The sequence below is a fragment of the Gopherus evgoodei genome, chromosome 6, assembly GCF_007399415.2.
Source record: "Gopherus evgoodei ecotype Sinaloan lineage chromosome 6, rGopEvg1_v1.p, whole genome shotgun sequence".
NCBI classification, from domain to species: domain Eukaryota; kingdom Metazoa; phylum Chordata; order Testudines; family Testudinidae; genus Gopherus; species Gopherus evgoodei.
Window position 1 is genome coordinate 126706469 of NC_044327.1, and position 13274 is coordinate 126719742.

Genomic DNA, 13274 nt, shown 5'->3' on the forward strand with positions numbered 1-13274 from the left:
GAACTTAGGTCAATTTTACAGAAGTTGATTTTTAGAAATTGATTTTATACAGTCGATTGCGTATGTCCACACTAAGCACATTAAGCTGGCGGAGTGCGTCCTCACTACGATGGCTAGCATTGACTTATGGAGCAGTGCACTGTGGGTAGCTATCTCCTGGTTCCCGCAGTCTCCACCGCCCATTGGAATTCTGGCTCAAGCTCCCAATGCCTGATGGGGCAAAAACATTGTCACAAGTGGTTTTGGGTACATGTTGTCAGTCTCCTCTCCCTCCATGAAAGCAATGGTAGACAATCTTTTCTCACTTTTTTTTCCGCACAGATGCCATATCATAGCAAGCGTGCAGCCCACTCAGCGCAGCTCACTGACACCACCACTGTTATGTCGTGGGTGCTGCTGGCAGCAGATGGAGCAGTAGGTCTGCAGACCATCGTCATACACCCCTTCCACTGCAACTCTGCTTTGTTGCTATTGCCTCGATAGCGAATTTCTCCGTGTTGTCTGTCATGGGCTCGGGGGTACATGTGTTCTTCCTCGGGAAATCTGTGTGGTGCTAACCGTCATCCTCCACCGTTTCCACTGCAACTCTGCTTTCCTGTTATCCTGCAGATGCCTTACCATGGCAAGCATGGAGTCCACTCAGCTCACCGCTGCTGCTGTGAGCATTGTAAACACCTCGCACATTATCCTGCAGTATGTACAGAACCTGCAAAAGCAGGTGAGGAGGCGATGACAGTACAATCACGATAGTGATGAGGACATGGAACAGATTTCTCTCAAATCACGGGCCCTGGAAATTTGGACATTGTGGTGAAAATGGGGCAGGTTCATGGCATGGAACTCCAGTTTTGGGCCTAGGAAACAAGCACAGACTGGTGGGACTGCATAGTTTTGCAGGTCTGGGATGATTACCAGTGGCTGCGAAACTTTTGCATGCGTAAAGGCACTTCCATGGAACTTTGTGACTTGCTTTCCCCTGCCCTGAACCACAAGAATACCAAGATGAGAGCAGCCCTCACAATTGAGGAGCGAGTGGCGATAGACTTGTGGAAGCTTGCAATACTAGACAGCTACCGGTCAGTTGGGAATCAGTTTGAAGTGGGTAAATCTACCGTTAGGGCTGCTGTGATCCAAGTAGCCAGTGCAATCATTGAGCTGCTGCTATCAAGCGTAGTGACTCTGGGAGATGTGCAGTTCATATTGGATGGCTTTGCTGCAGTTGGGTTCCCTAACTGTGGTGGGGCGATAGATGGAACCCATATCCCTATCTTGGCACCTTGGCAGCCTGTATGTAAACCGCAAGGGCTACTTTTCACTGCTGCTGGAAGCGCTGGTGGATCACAAGGGACGTTTCACCAACATCAATGTGACATGGCCGGGAAAGGTGCATGATGCTTGTATCTTCAGGAACTCTGGCCTGTTTGAACAGCTGCAGGAAGGAACTTACTTCCTAGACCAGAAAATTACCGTTGGGGATGTTGAAATGCCTATAGTTATTCTTGGGGATCCAGCCTACCCCTTAATGCCATAGCTCATGAAGACATACACAGGCATCCTGGACAGTAGGAAGGAGCAGTTCAACTATAGGCTGAGCAAGTGCAGAATGGTGGTAGAATGTGCATCTGGACGTTTAAAAGTGTGCTGGCACAATTTACTGACTAGGTTAGACCTCAGCAAAACCAGTATTCCTATTGTTATTGCTGCTTGCTGTGTACTCCATAATATCTGTGAGAGTAAGAGGGAGATGTTTCTGGCAGGGTGGGAGGTTGAGGCAAATCACCTGGCAGCCGATTACACGCAGCCAGACACCAGGGCGATTAGAAGAGCACAGCTGGGTGCCCTGCGTATCAGAGAAGCTTTGAAAATGAGTTTCATGACTGGCCAGGCTACGGTGTGACAATTCTCTTCATTTCTCCTTATGAAAACCTGCCTCCTTGGTTGTGACAGCATACACCCAAACATGACAACATGTATCCCAAACCACTCACAACTCTACTTCCATGTAAGCCAACCAACCTCCCTGCTTCAGTCACCACTTTCACAGGCAATAAAGTCATTATTGTTTCAAAATCATGCATTCTTTATTAATTCATCACACAAATAGGAGGAAAATTTTCAAGGTAGCCTGGGAGGGGTGGGTAAGGAGGGAAGCACTGGATGAGGTGGTGGATGAGGGGAGGACAAGGCCACACTATAGTTCAAAACTTGTTGAATGCCAGCCTCTGTTGCTTGGGCAATCCTCTGGGGTGAAGTGGCTGGGTGCCCATAGCCTCCTCCTCCACCCTGCATTCCTGGGTATCTGGGTGAGGAGGCTATGGAACTTGGGGAGGAGGGCAGGCAGTTACACAGGGGCTGCAGTGGTGGTCTGTGCTCCTGCTGCCTTTCCTGCAGCTCCACCAGATGCCTGAGCATGTCAGCTTGCTCCCCTACTTGCCTCAGCATTGCATCCTGCCTCCTCTCAGTGTGCTCCTCCCTCCTCTTGTCAAGTTCATTTAACGCTTTCCTGGACTCTGCCATTGTTTGCCTCCATGCATGCCCGAGCTCTTTCAGTGTGGGAGGACTGCATTAGCTCTGAGAACATCTCATCGTGAGTGCGTTTTTTTCGCCTTCTAATCTGTGCTAGCCTCTGGAATGGAAATGATAGAGGGAGCGTAGAAACATTTGCAGCTGCGGGAGGAAAGAAAGGGAGAGTAGTATTTAAAAAGATACATTTTAGAGAACAAAGAGAAGACTATTTCACACTAAATCAAGTGATTCACATTACATAGCACATGTGCTTTTGCTACAAGGTCACATTTTGCCTCTTATATTGAGTGCCTGCTGGTTTGGTGAGAGACATCGCACACGCTCAGCTGGGCAACAGAATTTGGCTTGCAGGCAGCCATGATAAGGCAAAAGATTTCAGCTTCTTCAGCCTTCATAACACGTGGGAATGGTTTCAAACAGCAGCAGCACCGTCCTTTCCCATACCAAGCAAAGCCCATTGGGTTGGCCATTTTAAAGGAGGGGCTATGGTTTTAGGGTGAATGTGCACAGGAGAGGCTCCAGCCACCAGCATGCCAAGCACGTGCCTGGGGCGGCAAGCCACAGGGGGCACTCTGCTGGTCTCTGTGAGGGCGGCAAGCAGGTTGCCTTTGGCGGCATGCCTGCAGAGGGTCTACTGGTCCCTCGGCTTCAGCAGACCTCCTGCAGGTGTGCCGCCAAATCCGCAGGACCGGGGACCTCCCGCAAGCAAGCCACCGAAGGCAGCCTGCCTGCCATGCTTGGGGCAGCAAAATACCTAGAGCTGCCCCTGAGTGTGCAGCACAATCCAAACCCCCACATCCAATTCTCTGGGATGATCGCTTCACCCGCCCGCCCCCCCACTACATGGCTAGTATCAGGGAAGATCCCAGTCAGCCATGAACAGGCCTCCCCACACTGTGTGACTAACAGCGGGGATGATTTATTTTCAGTCAAAGGGAAACAGCCAAAACCTGGGCCCATTTGCTGCAAGGTTTTGTTCTGCAATGATTCCAGACTACTTGCTACTGGCTTGGTGTGGTAAATTAATAATTAAACATGCTTGCTTTTAAACCCTGTATTATATTTACACAGGTACACTAACCAGAGGTTACGTCTCCGGCTTCATGGTCCGTGAGCCTACCTTGGGAGGGTTGGGAGGGTATGGGCTCCGGGTTGATGAACAGTTCCTGGCTGCTGGGGAGAAGGGATTCTCTGCTTGCCTGCTGTGTGCTATCCTAAACCACCTCCTCCTCATCATCATAATCTTTCTCTTCTTCAAAGTCCTCATCCCAGTTGCATGAGACTCTCCCCTGCAGGTGTCCATGGACAGTGGTGGGGTAGTGGTAGGGCCACCCCCAGAATTGCATGCAGCTCATCATAAAACCAGCATGTATGGGGCTCTGACCCGGAGCGACCATTTGTATCCTTTGTTTTTTGGTAGGCTTGCCTCAGCTCCTTAACTTTTATGCAGCAGTGCTGTGTGTCCCTGTTGTAGCTTCTGTCCATCACGCCCTTAGAGATTTTGGCAAATATATTGCCATTTCATCTTTTGGAACGGAGTTCTGCCTGCATGGATTTTTCTCTCCATATAGCGATCAGATCCAGTGCCTCCCATTCGGTCCATGCTGGAGCTCTTTTGCAATTCTGGGACTCCATGGTCACCTGTGCTGATGAGCTCTGCATGGTCACCTGTGCTGATCACCATGGTCACCTGTGCTGATCAGCTCACCACGCTAGCCAAACAGGAAATGAAATTCAAAAGTTCCTAGGGCTTTTCCTGTCTACCTGGCTAGTGCATCTGAGTTGAGAGTGCTGTCCAGAGCGGTCACAATGGAGCACTCTGGGATAGCTCCTGGAGGACAGTACCATCAAATTGCATCCACGCTACCCCAAATTAGACCCAACAAGGTCGATTTTGGTGCTAAACCCCTCACCAGGGAGGAGTACAAAAATCGATTTTAAGAGCCCTTTAAGTCGACAAAACAGGCGTGGACGGATGCAGGGTTAAATTGACCTAAAGGTGCTAAATTTGACCTAAACTCGTAATGTAGACCAGGGCTAAGTCTTCTCAGGCATTTGGAACCATCTAGAGCACATCGAGCATGTTTGTCAGAAATGGTGGCGCTCTTAATTGTAGCTCTTTGTTGCAGGGACTTTCTTTGCTCTGTGTTCATACAATGTTTAGCACAATAAGGTCCTGGTCCATGACTGGGGTTCCTAGACACTACCTCTGTAAAAAATAAATAAATAAATAAATAAATAAATAATAATAATAATAATAATAATAATAATAATAAATATTAATTAATTAATGGTAATGAGAAACCTATCAATTGCCAAAATGTTTTGTCCGACCACTTGTAGGTTCTCCAAGCAATGCGTCATGTGATTCTGCATATGATAAAGGAAACCCATTAAAAAATAGTTATGATCTTTCTGAAAACAAACACAACTTACTGTTCCCTTGATGTACCAGTATGATAAAAAATATTTTTAAGGAAAGGTAATTCCATTCTTTTTATTTAAAGGGAGCAAATGGGAGTATCTTGTGGTTAATGTCCAGGACTGAGAGTCAGAAGACCTGTTCTCTGCTTCACAGGCTTTTTATATGACCCCAGGCAAGTCATTTAATCTCTCTGTACCTCAGTTTCCTCATATTTAAATGAGGATAATAATACAGTCCTCAAGCTGTGGTGTGAAGCTGTATCTGATAATTTTTGAAACGTGGTTTCAGCTAGGGTGACCAGACAGCAAGTGTGAAAAATCGGGACAGGGATGGGGGATAATAGGAGCCTATATAAGAAAAAGACCCCAAAATTGGGACTGTCCCTATAAAATCAGGACATCTGGTCACCCTAGTTTCGGCTCCTTCGCTAAAAGATAAAAAAAGTATTATTAAAGACACATTTTTGATACATTATTATGACATCTGCTAAACAGGTGCAGATTCTTACTCCAGCAAGCTTCTTCTTGAAATTCCACACAAGTACAGTTTGTTGTTAAGTAAGTTGCTGAAGGATGTTGTTACTGCTTCCAGGTTGTTATGGCTGCTCAGTGCTTCTATGCTTCGAGCTCTGGTGTTATGAGAATTCGCAGATAATGCAGCCGGCTAATTCAGCAGACATCAACGTTACTCATAAAGAAAGAGCATAAGCACAGTTCGGGGACAAAGGCACTCAGATTTATTACCCTCAAGGCACAGTCATAGCATCTCATGGGAGCTATAAGTACACTAACACATTACTGCCCTGTGGCAAGGAGCTGCTCAGTCAGCAGCAGGAATTTCTGCTGTCCCCTCAGCTGCACAAAGAGTTAAGACATGGTACCTCAACATTTATATACTGAGGCAAACAACTTATGTACCACCTTGTGTGTTTCAGGACATCTGCTTGTTACGTTCCATTATACTTTGCTCCGGATGTCTTGGACAAAACATCTCTATTAATCACTTCTGTCAAACCCTCTCATCTTGTGTTAGGTCAGGATGTACTTATGTTAATCTTCTGGAGTTTGTTCACACACATACCCAGTATCTATTGGTTCTTAGGAGTGCCTGTGTGTTAACATTACCCTTCCCAAGATCATGTATCGGACAATGAACTTGTAAGTATCTGCTTTAATACATGGCCTGACTTTGCTGACTATGGTTCAGGTATCCGGTCTCGCACCAAGCCCCCATGCTCCACTCTCACTTTTTCTCCTAAGCAGTTTAATTAATTATAAAGCTGACACCCTAAGAAAAAACGGAAGACCTAGAATATGACACATTTAAAATTTCCAGTCAGGAAAAGAATTAGCAAGAATAAATAGAGCTCTCTTTCAAAAAAAAAAGAGTATATGAATGTATTAAATAGGTACCTATTTTCTGCATGTACACAAAGCATAAGAGGCAGTATGGTCTAGTAGAGAGAGCACTGGACTATGACCTAGAAAAGTTGTTATGCCACTGATCTGCTCTGTAAGTCACTTCACTTCTGTTCCTCTGTGTCCCCTTCTACTCTTTGTCTGTTTACACTGTCGCTCTTTGGGACAGAAACTGTCTCTTACCATATGCTTGTAAAATGCATCCCCAGTTTTGAATGGAACTTCTTAATGCTACTCTAATAAAAATGACTAATTATAATGAGGCAAAGATGTATTTTATATATTCAAATATAGATCTACGAAACCCTTTAAAAGCAAAGTGTTTAAATGCTGAATTTTACAAATACACTGGTGTGTTATTAGAGATCACACTTCTGCTACCGGGAGGTCATTGATTAGGTCTATCTCTGAAATACTTACCTGGGCTTACTCTGTTATATAAGCCTCTTTGCAACTGGGTTATGCTGGAGCTGAAAAGAGCAGAATGAAATAACAGTCACAGCCTGCTTCAGAGAGACTCCAGCTCATTGGAATTCCACATACCCTACACTTCTGCATTTCCCTGGGAACAGAAGACAGCTGTGCATAGCTATGTAGGTTCAGCAGATGCTGAACGCCACTTGTCAAACTCTGGTGGCTAGTTTAATTGTCCCTTGCCGCTTATTTGAGATGGTAGGATGGAGGCAAAGTAATAGAACCTGCTGTATCCCTCTCTGAGCTTACGATTCTGCCAGAAAAGATGGATGTGAAAAAGAGAGGAAACTTTCAGATTCTTCTGATGCAGCCTGCAAGAAAAAAGATAAGCAGTGGGGAGAGAGAGGAGATTTTTATGACTTAATTGTGGAATTGGAAGCTCACCTGTAACTTTCATGAGGCAGCTGCGATTGTTTTACAAGTGATAGGATCCTCAATAGTACAGATACAGCATGAGTGTCTCTGACATTTTGTAATACTGCAAACATATCAGTAGACTTAATCAGCAGGGATGATCTGACCTCCTGCCATTCCCATCCAATTTGCCCATTGCATCTGTCCAGTTCACACCTATTAATGGGGACACTGCAGCCAGAGAAGAGGGGAGAAATCGACATTTTAAATGGAGATAGCATCTTTTACTTGGTCTGGTTTCTTTATTGGAAACATGTCCCATCCCCCATGAGTTAGACACCTTGGAGCCTATTTTTCCCAGGGCAGGGAGCTTTGGGATGGAGGGGTTTGCGGCTTTCCTTGTAAATGTTAATTAATGGGTTAAAGCCAGAGGAGACTTGAAGACTGATCTTTGGTCTGCATGATTTTTAAAAGTTTTTGTTGGCATTTTATTATTTGTGTGGTACCTTGCTTCCCAATAGAAGTTATAGTATCTCCATGTTAGGGAGGCTGATTTGTTATTTCCTCTATTAAGGAGCTAATCCTGTGAGGTGCTGAGCCCCAGGACACTAAGAACCTCTCAGCATTTCACAAGACCAACCCTACATTTCTGTAATTGAGAGATCATGATTTCTCTCCGAAGCTGAAGGACAGATCAGCAAAAGCAACAGCAAAAGGAACTGAAGTGCAAGGTTTTCTCTATGCTTGGGGGCTATTATTAATTATTGTTACAGAAATGTTTATTCACATAGTGCATTACAAACAAAGCTAAGACATTTCCTTTCCAAAAGATCTTGCATTGTAAATAAAGAAACAAAAAGAAGAGGTGTACGTTAAACAGGGCTGCTCAAATTTTTTCTGCTGTTATTCTTTTTTGATGGAAAATTATATTTTCCATCAAACATTTTTTGCAGTGCCTACTGACTTCTTTTTTTTTGTTTTGAATTTTCATTGGAAATAAAAATACTGGAAAACTAAAAAATTTCAGCTGAAAACTGAAAATTTCAGGGGATTTGGATGCTTTTGCTTCATTTTTTGTTTGTTGTTATTTTTGTTTTTTGGCAGGTTTTGGCTCCAATTTTTAATTTATGTTATTTTATTTTCAGCTGTCAGAACCCAAACACTTTGTGGAGATTGGAGTTTTTTGACAAAAAGTCAATTTTTTTCCACAGAAAATATTTTTTTTCTGTCATTGAAATTTTCTGGGGAAGGGGCAGGAGCTCTAACTTCTAATCAGTAGGGCTAAGATTTCGTTGCGTATATTTTTAGTAAAAGTCATGAACAGGTCTCAGGCAATAAACAAAAAATCACGGCAGCCCATGACCTGTCCATCACTTTTACTAAAAATATCCCTGAGGAAATGGGAAGGGAGAAGTGTCCCACATCAACAGCTTCTGGGTGCTCTTGGGTCACCCCCACTGCTCATGGTGGCTGGGCAGCTGTGGAGTCCTCCACCCACTGAGGTTGGGAGCTGCTCTGGGTCACCCCCCCACCTGTGGTGGCTGGGAGCTGCAGGAGGGGCCCTTTCTGCCCACAGAGGCTCAGCAGCTACAGGTGGTGCTCTTGGCAACTTGGGCAGCAGGGAAGCTGCTGGAGGTCCCCCACTACCCATGGTGGCTAAGCAGCTGCGGGGTTCCCTTGCTTCCCAATGGCTGGGAGCTGCAGGAGGGCCACCAGCTGACAGTTCCAGCCCCGCTGCCTTGAACTGAAACAGAAAATACCATAGAGGCCTCATTTAATTTATACTTTCCAACTTCTGCAACAAATGAAGCAGGGTTCCTAGATAGAACAATTTCCTTTCACTACACTACCCTGATTGATCCCCACAGCAGGTCTCTCTGGTGCAATGAAGAAGACAGGAGGTTCTGAAGTTGAGAACGTATTTAATAGTGTAATCATATGCACAAGGCAGAGGGGGAGAATGTGATTCCATGACCTCTGTGACATAATCATAGCCTTACTTATCAGTTCTAATTTTGAGAAGGAATTTGAAGGAGTTGATGGGGCGAGAGAGAGAGGAACAGGCCAGAAATGCTGGCAGAGGGAAAAAAGAGAGGCTGCAACAAGAAAAGAGACAAAAGAGAACAGAGATGAAAGTAAGGGCCTGGTAGGTATGGCTGAGGTATGGAAAGAGAAAGGAAGCCAGTGCAATGTCAGCCTGCTTGTAAACCAAATGATTGTTTTAATCCACATGCATTAGCTTGTGTTTCTAATGGCATTCACAGGAGTGTTTTACTCCTCTTCATGTGTCATTGTAACTCTCATTAAACCGATTGTGAGATCAGCAGCTCCTTGAGGCAATCTTCTCATGTGTTTGTACAGCACCTAGCACAATAGTGTCCGCCTCTGGGCCCTACTGCAATGCAAATATTCAATACTGTGGCTCCATTTTATGTCACCTGTTTCCCATTGTGATGGCAGATTTGATTGTTCTTCTGTCATGTGGAAGCAGATATACGGGGCCTTGCAGGTTAGCTTCCTTGTGGAGGAGAAATCAATGGCATAGACTCTAGGTATATTCTGAATGTTACTAGTTTGATTTATATCCGTACATTGATCTTACAATGAGAGAGCCAAGTAACATGCAGGGCAATCCCTTCTTCCAGGAATTTCAGCCTAACACCAGTTTATTCTAATCACTGTCCAAGGCAGAGAACAAATTGTGTCCTACTGCTCATACAGCTCCCTCACTCCTAAATCTGCCTCTAAACCAAAACCTTGTCTAGCCCAAACTGAGAACAACACCTCATATCTTCCCAAGAGTCTAAACTTGCTCACACGTTAAGAGAAAGAATGTAAAAGACTCCATATAATAGCACCACCTGGTGACACCTCCATAACAATAGAAACAATGCAGTCATGCATTAGCTTATTGAAGTCCATGGAGCTGCCTATTTCTGTCATTGACAAATTTGACTCTCAAGATCAAATATAATTGATTCAAATAGATGGGTATTGTAAGTAGGACTACAGAAGAATCTAGTATCCACCCAGAGAAACTGTAAGCCAGAAACAGTTATAGGTTCAGAATAAAATGCCTTCTGTGTTGATATTAATATTGGTTTCTATTTTCTAAGAATAAATGAAGGGATGGGGAATTCTTGTTCTTATTTTCTTTTAATCCTTCGGTGATCAGAGAAACTTTTGATGTCAAAGACTGATGTGTGTTAATTCCCTTTTAATCCTGTATAAATATTATATGAACCAAATTACAGGGGCAAAAAATATGTGCTGAAAATTTAAACCCTTTTCACATTTTATCATAATCTGTCCAATCGTAGTAATTTTTATGTCATTTTTCGCAGCCCCGGAGAGTGATTTCAAAAGATAATGGATAGATAATTACATGGCAGGAGGCTTTGAAAATGGTGATTCTTTTTTCAAAGCTATTAAGCTTTTTCAGTATACTAATTGGTATCTATTCGTTATTCCTTCGTGCTGTTTCCTTCAAGTGGGCTCTGGAGAAGTAATAGTAATAATTAATAATATATTTTACTTCTGTAATGCCAAAGTGTGTCTAAATATTTCACAAACATTAGTGGCTTCGGCATTTCAGCATCCCTGCAAGGAAGGTCAGTATCATCATTCTCATTTTACAGCTGGGGAAACTGAGGCACATCAAGGTTACATGACTTCCCTAAGGTCATAGAGGGAGTCTGGAATAGACCTTAGATATCTGTGCTTTTATGACAAGACCATTCTTGAAATAAAATAAAATAAAATAAAATAAAATCTTGTTATTCCTCCCTAACCATTTGGTGTGACTGACCCAATCTTTTTGTTTGCCTAAGGTATTTCCAGGGATAATCATAGTATTTGTTAGGTCCTGTGAAAAGCAGAACATTTGAAGTTCATTCCCTACCTCATCCTTGATGTCCTAAGACCCACAAAATTGACCACTTCATCATGGTTGCACTTATTTTGTGTTCACCTTCATAGACTAACTTCTGCCAGCACAAATATTTGCATCTGGTAATTGCAGAGCTCTTCCTCCAAAATACTCAAGGAAAACAAATTTTCAAATTCACTGTCTGTGGCTCTTTTGTCATTTATTATTTTTATTACATTAGAATCAGGGAGCCCCAGTCCTGGATCAGCAGTCCACTGTGCTAGGCTCTGTACAAATAGAGAATAAAAAGACAATCCCTGCCCCAACAAGCTGCGTGGAGAAACATGCAAATAGCAACAATATCCTAGGAATTTTTGAATCAATCACAATGAGACAGCATTTCAGAGTAGCAGGCGTATTAGTCTGTATCAGCAAAAAGAACGAGGAGTACTTGTGGCACTATAGAGACTAACAAATTTATTTGAGCATAAGTTTTCATGGGCTAAAGCCCACTTCATCAGATGCATAGAATGGAACATATAGTAAGGAGATATATATACACATACAGAGAACATGAAAAGGTGGGAGTTGCCCTACCAACTCTAGGAGGCTAATTAATTAAAAGAAAAACTTTTGTAGTGATAATCAAGATGGCCCATTTCAGACAGTTTGACAAGAAGGTGTGAGGATACGTAACATGGGGAAATAGATTCAATGTGTGTGTAATGGTGCAGCCATTCCCAGTCTCTATTCAAACCTAAATTGATGGTATCTAATTTGCATATTAATTCAAGTTCAGCAGTTTCTCCTTGGAATCTGTTTTTGAAGCTTTTCTGTTGTAAAATTGCCACTTTTAAGCCTGTTACTGAGTGACCAGAGAGGTTGAAGTGTTCTCCTACTGGTTTTTGAATGTTATGATTCCTGATTTCAGTTTTGTGTCCATTTATTCTTTTGTGTAGAGATTGTCCGGGTTGGCCAATATCCATGGCGGAGGGGCATTGCTAGCACATGATGGCATATATCACATTAGTAGATGTGCAGGTGAACAAGCCCTTGATGTCATGGCTGATGTGATTACACCTGCGATGATGACACAAATATATACGTGGACAGAGTTGGCATCGGGCTTTGTTGCAAGGATAGCTTCCTGGGTTAGTGTTTTTGTTGTGTGGTGTGTGGTTACAGGTGAGTATTTGCTTCAGGTTAGGGGGCTGTCTGTAAGGGAGGACAAGTCTGTCTCCCAAGATCTGTGAGAGTGAGGGATCATCTTTCAGGATAGGTTGTAGATCTTTGATGATGCGCTGGAGAGGTTTTAGTTGGAGACTGAAGGTAATGGCTAGTGGTATTCTGTTATTTTCTTTGTTGGGCCTGTCCTGTAGTAGAAGACTTCTGGGTAGTCTTCTGGCTCCGTCAATCTGTTTTTTCACTTCAGCATGGGCATTGTAGTTTTAAGAACGCTTGATAGAGATCTTGTAGTGCTTGTTTCTGTGGGAGAGATTGGAGCAAATGCAGTTGTATCTTAGAGCTTGGCTGTAGACAATGGATTGTGTGGTGTATCTTGGATGGAAGCTGGAGACATGTAGGTAAGTATAGCGGTCAGTAGGTTTCTGGTATAGGGTGGTATTTATGTGACATTGCTTATTAGCACAGTGGTGTAAGAATTCTGAAGAACAAAACAAAAAGTAAACAAATTTCTAGGGTGGGGAGGGGATGTCAATGTATGCATAAAAATGAGAAAATTGCAATGTTTTCATGAACAGAAACAGAGGCAACTTTCATAGAAAAAATGACTTGCTATGAATTATTTGATCTTTACAGTTCTTCCTTTTCCCAACTTCCTTGTGTGACAAAGTTCCTCCTCTACCTTGGTGGGTCCTGCGCTTATTGGTGGATTTGCTCACCTCAGTGATCTTCCCCTCTGGTGGAACCCACAGTCTGGGTCAGCTCCTCCTGTGTCTGATCAGGAGTTGGGAGGTTTGGGGGGGAACCCGGGCCCGCCCTCTACTCCGGGTTCCAGCCCAGGGCCCCGTGGATCGCAGCTGTCTATAGTGCCTCCTGTAACAGCTGCATGACAGCTACAACTCCCTGGGCTACTTCCCCATGGCCTCCTCCAAACACCTTCTTTATCCTCACCACAGGACCTTCCTCCTGGTGTCTGATAATGCTTGTCCTCCTCAATCCTCCAGCAGTACACTCTCTCACTCTCAGC